The sequence below is a fragment of the Augochlora pura genome, chromosome 4, assembly GCF_028453695.1.
Source record: "Augochlora pura isolate Apur16 chromosome 4, APUR_v2.2.1, whole genome shotgun sequence".
Taxonomy (NCBI): domain Eukaryota; kingdom Metazoa; phylum Arthropoda; class Insecta; order Hymenoptera; family Halictidae; genus Augochlora; species Augochlora pura.
In genome coordinates, this window is record NC_135775.1 from 3408719 (window position 1) to 3423755 (window position 15037).

A 15037-nucleotide genomic window follows, 5' to 3' on the forward strand; every position below is an offset into this window, starting at 1 on the left:
CGGCTTCCAGCTAGCTAGCTTTCCAAGCCGGGGCGCCTCTCTCTAGCCAGCACCCGGCAAGTCAGCTTCTAACCAGCCGGCAGTCGGCTTCCGCGGGCGCGCGCGCGCGCGCGTCCCGTTCTACGTGCTCTCGCGCGCGACAATTTCCGCGGCGGGTCCTCGTTTCGTCACGGCGCCCCGAGTAACAAAGAAAAACACGCTCGGGCTTTTTCTCTCGGAGGCGTCCCTTTCTACGGTCGAGCACGATCAAAAACACGGGCAGAGAGAGAGAGAGAGCGGAAGACAGAGTAAGGGTAGAGCGAAAGAGAAAGAGAAATATAGAGCGAAAGACAGAGTAAGGGATAGAGCAAAAGAGAAATATAGAGCGAAAGACAGATAGAGCAAAAGAGAAATATAGAGCGAAAGATAGAGTAAGTGATAGAGCAAAAGAGAAATATAGAGCGAAAGATAGAGTAAGTGATACAGCAAAAGAGAAATATAGAGCGAAAGATAGAGTAAGTGATAGAGCAAAAGAGAAAGGGAAAGAGAAATATAGAGCGAAAGACAGAATAAGTGATAGAGCAAAAGAGAAAGAGAGAGGGAAATATAAAGCGAAAGAGAAAGAGAGAGAGCAAATGATAGGCAGAATGAAAGATAGAGCGAAAGAAAGACAGAGAAATATAGCGAGAAAGTGAGAGAAATATAAAGCGATAGAAAAAGATAGCGAGAAAGAGGGAGAAATATAGAGGGAAAGAGAAAAAGAGAGAGCTAAAGATAGAAAGAGTAAATAATATAGCGAAAGAGAAAGATATAGCGGAAGATGGAGCGAAAGAGAAAGATAGCGAAAGATATAGCAAAAGAGAAAGATGTTGCGGGCTGAAGGGAAAACCGAGCCGCGGCGGGGCCCCGCGAAACTTGCGGCGCCGCTGACTCTAATTTGCGGTAACGCGATTTCGTCGGAGGGAACGCGATTAATTCTCACTCTGGTAAACAGGGTATCTTTGGCGAGGGAAGCGGCACGGCGGCGGCGGCGCCCGAAACGCGCAGCGTCGCGGCGACTTCGGGAAACGAACCGGTCTCCCCGCTAATGAAAGGACTTCATTATTACCCGCGGATAACTTTATCAATGATACTTCTCGCATCGGTATTTATCCGAGCGAGAACGGCTGCGGCGTCGAGAGGGGCGCGGAGGGGGGCCTACGGGGAGGCGACGGCCGACGAACACGCGCAATAATAAACGATTGCGTCGATAATTGTTGCGTTACAGGAATATATTTACCGTGTTCCGCGCGCGCGAGAGAAACGCTCTCTCTCTCCCGACCCCCCCCCCATCCCCCTTCCCATCCCCCTCACCCAGTAGCCGTCGCCACGTATATCCTCCGCGCGATCATATTTTCGACCATTATTACCGCGTCGAGTTATTGCCGCGGTATCAATAATTAATAACGAGCTCGATCCGTCGGTGCCCGAGCGCGTCCGCGGCGCGGCGCGGCGCGGCGAGAGGCGAGAAAACGCGGCGCCGCTCGCGGCGATGCACCGGTGCACCGACGGCGAGTGCACCGAACTCTGGCGCGGCGCGCTTCGGTCCAGAAAGGTGATCTCTCTCTCTCTCGCCGAAATTGAAAAAAAACATCTTCGACGTTTCGCGAGGAATATTACCACGCCCCGTCAAAGGGCGCGCGGATCCTTTCGCAGCGATCCGGGAAATAAAACGCGCGCGCGTATCAACGGGGAAATTAATTGCGTTATCATTCCGCGCGCGTGTGTGTGTGTGTATGCTCGTCGCAAACTGTAAAACGAAAATAGAGGCTTTACCGCTTTCCACGGTCGCGGACCGGATCGACCGACCAGCTTTTTTCCGCGAGGTTACAACGGGTTAAACGTCGCCGGTGTATACGACACAATTTGATTATCTCCGGTAACTCGTTCGAACACAGTCCCAGATTATTTCATACCGCCGAGCGGAAATAGAAGCCGCTCCTGCCGTGCTTTCACCGGCTAGCTAAAAACACCGGGGACACGCGAATTCGACGCTGCGAGACCTGCGAACACGCTCTCCGACTGGTTTTAATCAATCTTTGATGGTCGATTGGTAGATGCGAATACCGCTTAGCAGCTTCTGTAGAAGCTTGTTCTTTAACCCTTTCATGCGTTGAATCAAATAGAAGAAAATAATGGATGAAATATATAACAATATATATATTATTCATTACATAATATGATAATATAATATAATGTAATATAATGTAGTGTAGTCTAGTCTAATATAATATAGTATAGTATAGTAGTGAAACATGTTCTGTAACCCTTTCAGTGTTGAATCATAATACGATAATATAATATAATGTAGTCTAGTCTAGTCTAGCCTACACAATATATCTAGTAATAGTATATTATCATAATATATGGTATAATAGCATCATATCATAATATATCTAGAAATGCATCTTTTTCGGAGATGTATTAACCCATTGCCGTACCACATTTTCTTTACAATTGATACGATTAAAATTTCTTCGATCGCACTAATCTCTTAGAAGAAAAAGGAATTTTATAATCATTGCCACCTTACATCTAGTCGAATGTTTAAATATTGGTGACAAGAGAATAAAATTTGATTTCCACATAACCCTTTGCTCTATAATAACGAGTATTATTAATCTCCTTTAAGTCGAAATCAAATTTGATTCTTCTGTTATTAAAGAATATAATCGAAAGTAACTAAAGACAATAAAATGAACAAACATTGTCTGCCCTATTAAGAAATATATTAAGGGATGAATAAGGTCTACAAAGCGTGAGAAGTATCATAGTGCAAGGGGTTAAAGGAATGGATAAAGCTTATTATAATAAATCGCCATCGCGAGCCCGACTTGTTAAAGTACGGTAAAGGGTTAACGAGCGAGAAGAATCGCTGCGCAAACGGAACAGTTAACCGGATCGTGACCACGGGACGTTCCCCCGGCCATCGTCGTAGCCGGTAATAAATGCACTATCGATAACTAAACCGAGGGAACGTGCGCGAGCAGCGGCCACAATTCGCGTCGGATCGCGTCTAATTGGATTGACGCTTCAGTTTCCGGGTAAAATGGGGATTCCGGTGGCCGCGATTAGGGAAAGGGTCGCGCGCGCGCGAGCGCTCGCTCCCCCACGGTCGGTAGATAGCCGCCACGGAGATCGGCCGCAATCAAACTCGCGTCACTTGTCCTTTGACCCTCCCCCTCCGCCCGCCGCGCGAGCATTGTCTTCGCCGTTCGAAGTTCGCCGACTTGCAAGCCCGGGGTCCGGCGAACACCGCCGGGAATTCGATTAAAGCGCCGGCTGTCCCGGAAGGCGTGTCCGCTCCGATTCCCGAGATCGCGCGCGATCGCCGGCATTCCGGCCGGTTTGCGGCCGTAGTCGCCGGCCGATTCCGGTAATTTCACCGGGCGCGGACCCCCGCTCTTCGTTTGATCCCGGCCCGGAGGGGGTCTCCGGGTCGCGCGAAAGGCCGCGAGAAGAATACGGGACGCGGAAAAGTTTCGGCACTCGCGCGCCGAGTTTCCGAAGTTCAGAGGATTCGCGCGCGCGCGCCCGCGCGAGTTTGGGGAGGAGCCCGTTTATCGAGAAGTTGCGACGCGTCCTACAATCGCGTACGGGTGTGTGCTCTCTCTCCCTTTCTCTCGCTCTCTCTCTCTCTCTTCGAGCATCATCGCCGCGCGGGACATTACCGACGCTTCTCAGGCCGACACGTACTCCGGCAACTCGCTCGAGAGAGCTCGACGCCGAACAATCATTACGCCTCTATCGGCGCCGTGCCCCAGAAACTCTGGTGCACCAGAGACAGCCCCGTTTTTCACCGCTTGCTAATGAAACTATTTCGGCCCCCGTCTCTCAACGGACCAATCTACCAAAAAATTCTATCTATTCTTAACCCCTTCTCTTCAACGAGTTCGACTCGTGACGAAGATCTTAGTCGAGAGACGAATACGATCAGTCAGTGTCATTGCTGCTATTTAATACTGCAGCATTAACCCTCCACTGCGTGCTACGAATTCACTCGAACGTACGTGTTCGCTTCGCTGTTACATCGCGACTAGATTCGTACTAATTATTTCGAAATGTACGGCGCGGCCGGGGCAGCCGGCGACCTCAAAAATGTTGCGAATTTAGCGAGCGTGCTGCCGGACCCGAATATTACTATTTCACTGTCCGGTATCTGACGATCCATTCGAATTGTCGCATAGTTGTCGCATGCCTCGTTGAGGTCTACGGAAAAGCTATAGTGTCTACAAAAAGTACCTTAGACACTGTGTTCAAATAAATCGATAAATAGAATAGTAAAGAACGCTAAGCATGGACAGTTGTATTTTTGTCGAATGGTAAACCTTTGCAGTAACAAAATTTACGACTATGACGAACCAATAAATTTAGCATAGTTTACTTTCGAAGAATTTTTATATTACAGTTTGTATTTAATAAATTGCTAGAATAGAGAATAAAAACAGAAATGAAAAAAAGAAACGAAATAAAACATGGAATAATAAAATAAAATGATAAAATGAAATAATAAAAAGTAATAAAGAAAATAAAGAGAAATAGAAATAAAAACGGAATAAAATCGAGAGAGAATAAAAATCGAATATCTAGCTATACCAAAAATATATATATATTAAGGAAAATGGTAATTTAATTACGATAAATTTCATTGGCGTAAAATCCAGTCTAAGAGGCTAAAGATCATCAAACAATAAATATAAATTATCTGTTTAATTATTAGCGATTTATTAATCGCAGATAAATGTTAAATTAACTCTAAATAAAATCCTAGTGCAAAGTGTTAACAAAGAAAATCTAGCACACGAAAGATCGGTTTCTCAAAGAAATTCGATCAGGCGTTGCGTCTCAGTCTCCATTAATTCTCGCGATTAAATCCTCGCCGACTGTATCGTCTCGCCGCGCATCTGGGAATCCGGGGTTGGGTCGACGACGACGACGACGGCGGCGTCTGGTAGCGTCGCAGCTTCCGTCGCAACGCGAACGACGGGAGACGCACGGTGAAATCAATGTCTAACCAGGCTGCTGGAAAATTCAAATCCTACGTATCCGTCAAATTTGATTACATCTAGCTCTGCACTCGACGTCGCCGGGACGCGCGCGAACCGTCTTGGGAGTACAGGCGATACAAGCGCAGAGAGAGAGGGAGAGAGAGAGAGGGAGAGAGAGAGAAGCGACACGGCGTCCTACCGTGCATGTATTCGGTACATTATATATTACCGGGGGAATACACGTCGGCCCTTCTTCTCGCAGTCCAAATGGCCAGCACCAGACGTCGGATTTGGTAAGCGCGTAAATCGGTCGCGTCGACCGGTAATGCCGCGACAACTCGCCGACAGGTGTTTTACAATTTACCGTAGGTCGGAGAATCGAGTGCGAGCCAGCTTGTTATACTGCGGATGGTTTTTGAGATTGATGTCTATAGAGACTTCTTTAGAGAAATTGGAGTGGAAAAGGACTTACTTTGACGATTGAGAGATTACTCAATTTTTAGTTAATACTCGATTTTTATTCAATTACTAAATTTCTTTTCGTTTATTCAATTTTTACTCAAGCTCTCAATTTTTACTCAGTTACTTAATTTTCACTCAATTACTCAATTTTAACTCAGTTATTCAATTTTTACTCGATTACTCAATTTTTACTCAACTACACAATTTTTTCCTAAATTACTCAATTTTCACTCAATTACTCAATTTTAACTCAGTTATTCAATTTTTAATCGATTATTCAAATTTTACTCAATTACTCAATTTTTACTCAATTTTTATTGAATTATTCAATGTTTAATCAATCACTCAATTACTTAATTTTTACTGAATTACTCAATTTTTACTCAATTATTCAATGTCTACTCAATTACGCAATTTTTACTCAATTACTCTATTTTTATTGAATTACTCAATTTTTACTCAGTTATTCAATTTTTACTGAATTTCTCAATGTTTACTTTGAGAGTCATCGTCATGACGCTGTACGATCGCAAAATCGAAAACTACTGAAACACACGCGGAAAAAAATATTTACGCCCGTCATTACGTACAAGAGTTGCGACTCTGCAAGTGAGAGTAAAACTGCCGGTTGATTTATTTAACCAGGTGCCCGCGTCGGATATCAAACGGGGTATGCACACATTATTAACGAGTAGAGTGCTGATATTTATGCAAACGTTACACTGTCGCGTATTTAAAATCTCCCGCATATTCGCTTGGATCCGTGAAATTCGGAGCGGCCGAGTATAAATAACGTTTCTTCGCACTCGGTGATTCGAATTTTTCGAACACGCAAAAAATCATGAACAAACGTATGAAAATCTTTAACAAATTACCTACGCTTTGTTTGTCTTTCGATAATGAATAAATTCGTCGCGGAAAGGGTTACAGGTCAAGATCTGGCAAAGTATATTTCGTTTCCTCGAAAACCGAGTCAGTCTGATCATGGCTGGTACTGTCCACTTCGGCGAACGCTTACGGCGCGTTCAGAGCCGATTTCCACGCGAAACGCGGCCTCGCATGGAAAACAGCGTTCCGCCGTAACGCGGATTATTTTTCCCCGTTACGGCCGGCGCCGTTCCGCGCCGTGAATACACGGATAGAGAGAGAGAGCCCGCACCCTTGCGCGCGTCTCCGATTCGCCGATTTATTACGTACGTACACCCCCAGCGGTGGCCGAAAAAAAAAACTGCGGCGCGGCCGCCCTGGGGCGAATCTGCGTCCTAGATACCGGGTGGCGGGCGCGGTAAATAAAACCGGGGAAATAGTAGCGCGAAAATACCGGGCCGCTACTGCTCCGCGATTTTGCCGAGATTTTTCCCAGGGCCGGGCCATTCGGCGACGAGGAATTACGGGTCTGATCGTTTTCTCGGAAATATTCTGGCTACAAGCCACGCGGGGTGTGTCCCCACCGCGATCGGATCATTTTTGCTCGGATGCGTCGCGACGTCTGTCATCTCTGCGCTCGACTGTGTACGCAGGATGTCTTAACCCTTGACTGCCATTGTCGGTGTGACAGATCTCTATTGTTTTAGTCAATTTATCTGTGGTATTTGTGCATTGGTTGCCAAGTTTTCTTTTTCAATTTTTGACGAAAAACGCATAGAAAAGTGTGAGTATATAATTATATTTTAATTATGTTTTGTTGTTAAAATGTTATATATTTTTTAGAAATTTCTTAACGAGGATTGTGGTAGGTTGCATTGATCAGGATAAAGGAAAATTTTGTAGTTCCTGTATAAATTATTTTATATATTCTAAATGACATATTTATCTATGATATTATTATATATTATGTGTTATATATGGTATTTAATTATAATATAAAAATTGTTGTGCTCATTTGTGCAGATGATTTACAAATGATCTCATTACAGCAGAATTCCATAACAAAATCGCATTATCATCATCCCACCCTTGTAAAACCAGCTCACAATTAATTGCGAGACGATGTGTAAAACAGTCTCGCATCGCCGCGATAATTTTAACATTGGTCCCGGGGTAAGAATAACGAGAGGTTATCGATCGCGTTATAAATGTTGGCACATTCGTGTCACGAATCGTCACTGTCTAAACCCGCCTTAAATTGGCAAAACGATTTTCTCCCTCCCCTGCAGCGCGACATCCTCTAAACGCGAAACTCGTTTTCCGGGCTAAAATCCGTTCGCGAATTAACCCCTTGCGCCGCGATAACGAGTCGCCGACTGTTAACGAACATTTCGTATAGAATCGAACAAATACCGGCTGCCAATCGCTTCCGTCTAAATCGAAACGAAATTTCAACGTTCCGTCATGAAAATTTAGAAATAAAAGCGAACAAAGATTCGAGGAAACAATTATTTTTCTTCCGTCGAGGAAACGATTAACCCTTTCGCTCCGACGGACGTATATGTACACCTCCGAAGAATAACTACTTATATACGAAGAGCGCATATTATACTATAATTTCATACTTTAATCAAAAGACAGTTCTGTTAGAAATCGCAGCGCAAGGAGTCAACCCTTTGCACTCTAGTGATAACTCAAAGACAGTACTAAAATTATTTTATCACCTTCCAAAATAATTTCTATACTAACAAAGTTTAGATTTGAAAAATTGTTAAGTAGTGAAATTGTCGATACGAGTCACAAGAATCAATTCCATTGTAAAATGCATTTTGTTATATATAATAAAAACACTATAAACTAGAAAAATTATTTCTAGCTTATCTCTCTAACAACTCTCTATTATAATAATTAAAACGACTTCGAGTGCAAAGGGTATAATCGAATGTATCTCCAAGTACCAATGTCTGACCATAACCGACCATTTCCCCTTCGATCAAACACGCAACTTGAATCCGTCGCCCGACAAATATCGTGTCAAACTCCGTCGCGGAAGATGCCGCGAATAATCCGGCGAACTCGCGCGAATGAATAATAAAAGCCGGAGGTATGCGCGTCGACGAGGCTTATTATTAACAATAAAAAAAAGTTCCAATCAGCGTGCCGCGGAAAGAAGTAGTCGCCGTGGCAAACGGGTTGAACTCCGCCGGAAAAGAAGAGTAATTCCGCGCTTTATTTCCGGCGGACGAATCACAGCGTGGCCCCCTGTTACGGGGGAGTTTCCGTTGCGCGGCGCGATGTTGACAAACTTTTTGATCCCGGCGTGTAACTTTAGCGAGGGGCCGGGGGTGCGCCTCGAGAAAAACGTTCCCCGGTTATACATATATATATATATATATATATATATCCCCCGCGGTTGTTGTAGCCCGGTCGGCAACTGGAATCTAGCAAAAGAGGATCAACAAGGAGGAGGAGGAGGACTCACCAGACTTTTCGTCGACGGCGGTGGCGATCCCGGCGACGTAGGAAACAGCCTTGGTTAGTCCGACGAACACCACCACTAGTACACTCCACATGTTCACTGGTTATTCCTTCGTCAGTTACGCCGACGAATATCCAACACTTCTCGCGATGCCGAGAGCGAGCTGGAGCTGGAGCTGGAGCTGGATCCTCTCGAGGTAGCGGCGGAGCTGGGAAATAGAGCTGGCTAGCTCGAGGATCGGATCGCTGCGATTGCGGTGGCCGCGGCGCGGGGATGGTTGGCGATCTTTCGCGGTGTAGGCTCGCTCTCGGGGCGGCTGCTGTCGGCGATCATCGCTCGCCTATCTCGGCATGGCTGGCGCGCCGCGCTCGTTTCGGAAACGGCAGGAACACGTCCATGAGATCTCGTCCCTCTGGGCGACGCGTACGGCGAGCCCGAGGCCGAGAGGGAGGCTGCAGCCTAGAGAGAGAGAGAGAGAGCGGCGGCGGCGGCCTAGAGAGACCGGAGCCGAGAGAGCCGGGCGCTCGGCGCTCGCGATTAGAAAGCGCTGCCGCGCGCTCCGGGGCTGCTCCTTCGCTCCCCTGTGGCTCTCGGGACGTTTTTTTATTCCGTCGACGGTTAAACACTAATTAAAGCCGCGGCGGCACCGCATCCAGAGCGCCGCGCCGCGACGCGCCACGCCGGGTACGCGCGACCCGCGATAGGATGTATCCCGAGCCCGCACCGCTCTGCTTGCTACCCCTTTTTTTTCCGCCTGCCTTTCATCCACTCCACGCTCCGTTATTAAAGCGTCGGACACGCGTAGTAGCCGTCCGGCATCCGCTAGAAAACCTGGCGCGCTCTCGATCTAACCGCGCGCCGCTGCTGCAGCCAATAACCTGCAACGACGAACATGATACCCGCAATCACCGGTGACCATGGTATGTCCACCGAGGCCGCAGAATTTACCGCACCAACGGCCACCGTCTCGTTCAGAAAATAACCCCCGTGCCCGCGCGCGCGCCCGCTACCGCCGCCCCCCAGCGGTACGCCAGGACGCCCGTTCGCCGACCGGTTTCACGTTCGCCTGCCGACGACGCGGAACGAACGAGCCTGGGGCCTGACCCCTGCCTTTCTGCTCTCTGCTTCCTTCTTCCTGCTCTTTCTCTTCCTCTTTCTCTCTATCACTCTATATCGCTCTCTATTACACTGTATCGCTGTCTATTACACTGTGTCGCTCTCTATTACACTGTGTCGCTCTCTATTACACTCTATCCTTCTTTATTGCTCTCTATCGCTCTTTATTGCTCTGTATCACTCTATTTCCTCTTGCTTTTCGATCGCGATCGAGCGCTTGTCCTCCTCGCCGCAGACTCTTGAATCTGAAATTTCTCTCCCCTTTGGCTGTCTCTAAATTAGCCGTGGGGTAGTTGAGGGACGTCGGCGATGCATCCGCGACGGTGTGGTCAACGGACACCAGGATCGATTCTCGCGAAGCATTCTCGGCTGCTCGTAACGCGAGCGTCGCTCTTTTCGCCTAGAGTGTGCCGCCGAGAGTGGTCGTCGAGGCGAGAGCAGGTCGCGAGAGGGTGTCCCGATTAATCGGGCCGTTGCCGGCCTGTCGGCTCGGCTAAAAAAACGAGTCTCGCGCCGCGGGGATCTTCGATCACGCCTGGGTCACCACAGATTTCCGGCTCTTGCTGGACCGGGTCCAAGCAACGCGGGACACGCGCGCGGACTCTGCAATCACGGTTCGGCACTCTCTCTCTCTCTCTTTCTCGCCAATGGCCGCGAACACCGCGAAATCGATCCGGACGAAAATTGTAGCGTGTGCAGCCGGCGTGCGAGAGAACACCGTCACTGGATCATCACACTCCGGGGTTCGAATATCCGTAAGCGCGGGACACCGTGGAAAAGCACCAGGTAACACACGCTCGACGCTGCACCGCGACGAGAACTTGCCGCGCTTTTCGGGCGACCGCGCGCGGGTGGCCCGCGGAACTCGAGCACTCGCGCTGCTCAGCCGCGGTGGTGCACCTTCGACAGGGATAATCCGGGGGAGGCACACTACCGACGAGGTTTTTGCGCGAGAGCGTCACGTGCGCGACGCGCCGCGCTCACAAACGGTTTTCGTCGTCGACGAGGGACGCGAAACGAACGGAGAGGAGCAACGCGGTGAGGGACAGTGTCTGGGTTGTCCCGGGTTTTCGTCCGCGAGCGATCCGCGCTCGGACTAGCAGGGGTATGACGGATATGCGCGTACACGACGGGCTACCCTGACGGCCCGAACACGACCCAGTCGACGCCCACGCAAGCACACGTGGTCCTCGACCGACGGCGGACGGCACACTGACGGAGAAGACGGGCCAACGGCGCGGCGACGGACGCGCAGCCTGCAAAGCCTCCCGAGGAGGCGGTGGTATCGGAGGAAAAGCCCAGAGGGTGGGGAACGAGAGGGGTGCCGACCGGCCGAACACCGTGCACCCTCTGCGCCTGCTGCACCCTCTACGCGCTCTCACCCTCACCCTCTCTCACTCTATCTCTCTCTCTCTCTATCTCACCCCCTGCAACCTGTACGCCCTGCACCGTTACGCGCATCCCGCGCCCAACCGGCCCAAGTCAGGAGATGTTTGCCCTACGCGCTGCGCTCCGCGGGAAACCCGTTCGAATAACACTCGTCGCTTGGTAAACAACGGCGAAACCGATGCGTAATCGAACGCACATGCCTCCTCCACACCCTCCCCGCGCACGATGATGATACCACCCACCCCGTCTACGCCAGGTAGCAAATCTAATTAGGTCCGCCGGGAGCCGTCCATTCAACCTGTAAACGGATTCGGCCATTCTTTCAGAGCCAGGATAACGTGATCTACGCAACCATGTGCAAGTATGTGTCCATGTGTCCATGCGTCTATGTGCTATGTGTCCATGTGACTATGTGTCCATGCGTCTATGTGTTATATGTCTATGTGTCTATGCGTGACTTTGTCCGTATGCGGATGGAATGCTCCGCAAGGTTCGCCCGAGATTTTGCGGTTCCCGGATTTTCGCATTGTTACGGGGATATATATATTTTTTTTTTGTTATTTGTTCGCGGCAATGTCCACCGGCGAAATTCCTGTCGGAATTCTTCGGCAGAGAACGCCGGGGCTCCATGGTTTTCCCGTATTTATTCGCGAGTGTTCTTAAAAGAGATTTTCGGAATGCGGCGAACTGTTTTCAGGTGATATATCGTTCGAACAGGTTTTGGAAACGATTTTTTCGCTGACAGATTCGCGGGTTTTTAACGGCCGGTTTATGGAGCACTGAAGGCGGCTATTTTGGTAGCGGCTTCGTAAAAATAACGAGCGGATACTCGTCCAGATTTTTAGCGTTTTGTATAGCGATGTGCGAACAATGAAAGGAATTTGTTGGAGGAGTTTTTTGAGACATTTTAACCCTTTGCAGTCGGAGCCATTTTAAGTGGAAATCCAAGATTCGAGTACACAGATTGTTAAAGAATTAATAAAGGTGTGACGAACGTTGATGCATTAGGACTGGAGGAAGTAGTATAAAGTTGGATAGACGAGACTGCGTTCGCCTGGCTGAGAAACGTTCAGTAGAGACGTTAAAGTGGAAGGGACTAGATAAAATTCTATAGTGTATGCAGGATGAGAATAAAATAATTTAGTCACAATCGAATTATTTTACAATTTTTTGAATAATGTAGAAAATGTCAAAGAGAAATATTGTGGAAGCCAATTAAAAGTTTCACATTTCCTCTAACGCTCTTAATAATTTTAGAAATATTTATTGATACTTTTAAACATTAATTACTGTCCTATATATCTACTATATTTCTGCTATATTTATATTGTCACGAATGCATTAAATCTGCTGTTTAGTTACACTAATAAAACAATATATCTCAGAAATTAATGTAACGTCACTTAATTGTTGCATTATTTATCAAGTGACGTTACAGTACTTATCAAGTATCGCTTCGTATTTATTCTACTTATCAGCACACAAGCCTAATAAAAGCGACGAAACTCATCTTAAAAAACCCCACAGACAGAGCTCTGCCCGCCTTACCACGGTCGAACGGCATAAACCCCCGAAATTTGATTTCCATCCCTCCGCCGTCGAATTCGATTCTGCCGGATAAATCGCGAACGACGACGGAAATAACGCGAAGCGGATGGTACACACGCGCGGGCGACCGGGCGCGTGCATCTCCTGCAGGAGATATCCCCGGCTAGTTTGTACTGTTCGTTTGTACAGCTCTGTGTCGCCGAGTTTCCTTTCCGGGCGAAATATTTTCCCGATTCGCGTTACACACCGGGGGGGTCTGCGCAAATATTCCGGAAGACATTTCGCGAGGAGGGGGGAGAGAGCCCTCCCTCCATCCTGTGCGATTGAATTCGGTGCACCGCGTATAAAATTCGAAGACCGGGGACGCTTCGGATGGAGGACCGTGGCTGCAATATTAATCGGGCGAATTTTCTCCGCGGAACCCGAAGGACGGGGACGACGGGGGGGTGGACGGAGGAAAATGGAAAGTCGAGTGGGCCGGGGAACGAAGGGCGGGAGGGGACGAAGGACGCCGGACGAAGAACGGAAATGTTCCCGTCGGAATCGAACAGGGTCCTCTCGATAGTCGCGTTTAGGTCGTCCGCGGACAAGTGCATGCTTTCTGTTCGGCGACGAAGACGGTTTATGGCGGTCCGTGGGAGAGCCGGAAGAGGGGACGGGGGGTCGACGGGGGGCCGAAGGGCTGGCGGGACAACAGGCGCCGGATCGAAATAGGGCGAGAGAGCCGGCGAAACAGGCCAGATGCTCCCTGATTCTTGCGTCACGGATCACGGTCGTCTTAACCCTTTGCACTCCGTTGTCTCCTCTCAGCGGACATCGTGACTCTGGTATATATCACTAGACATTAAAGTTTATCGGATAGAATGGGGAATTAATTTACTGTAGTGCAACTTCTTGAGAAATGTAAGGTTCTTTGGAGAAAAGAAATAAGATGGTAGTGAGATATATAATTGGTACTTGGGTATAGTTACTGATATATACATATAATTGGTACTGAGATATAATTACTGAGATATACGTGCGATATAATTACTAAGATATATAATTGATAATAAGATATAATTACTGATATATAATTACTGAGATATATAATTGGTACTGAGATATAATTACTGAAATATATAATTGGTACTGAGATATAGTTACTGAGATATAATTATTGAGCTATATAATTCTATATTTAAGATATACAGTGATTAGTTAAAAATTCATTTTCAAGAACAGTAAATACATGAATATATTCGATAAACAATACATTCACGACGAATCACTTATTATTGTAAAATATGCAGTAACCAGCCTGAAATGGGGAATGCTTTAATACTGATCACACCACACAAAATTATAACAAAGAAACTTGATTTGCAAATATTCCTCTATCTTTACAAATTCATATAAATCGAATATTATTATAAAATCATACTTTGTCCCAAACATATACTACATAATATAAAGCTTCACAAGTACAAGCATGTAACCACCATGACGTCACGGAGTGCAAAGGGTTAAAAGCCTCTAAAAGGCGGCAGACTTCGCGAAGCCGTCTCCGCGAACAAGATGGCCGACAAATGGCTACTCAACGCTGCGAACCAACACGCGTGTCTCCGATTCTACGCAAAAACGCGAGAGAGCGTTCCTCCATCTCGGTTCGATTAATCGCGTTTACCAGAGTTATCGTCGGCGTGTTTCCCCGATAAAGGAGCCGACCGCGGACGAATTAATAACCGAATTCCAGCCCTCTCGTACGAGTCGCGAACGCTCTCTCTCTCTCTATCTCTCTCTCTATCTCTCTCTGCCCCCGATCCACCATTCGATATATCCGTTTCATTCGGGACGGGCCTGTGTGCGCGCCGCATCGTCGGAATTAAATCTGCAGCTTGACGTTGCAATACTCTTCGGCTACCAAATGCGATAAACGGCCCGCGAAGCGCGATCGGTCCCCGTTACTTTATCGATCCCGGATCTTTTCCTGTTATCCCCGGACCGGCCACAATTTTGCCGTTTCGAACCTCTAACCCCCAACCACCCACCCACCCCCTTCCCAAACCCGTTGCTCTACCAGTGTGCGTTATCTGTCCGCCACTATTTCCTAGCCTTTCGATAGCCATCGATGCCAAGTACCTTTCTATTCCACTTTTAATACGTTTTATCGATTCCCGACGACGTTCCT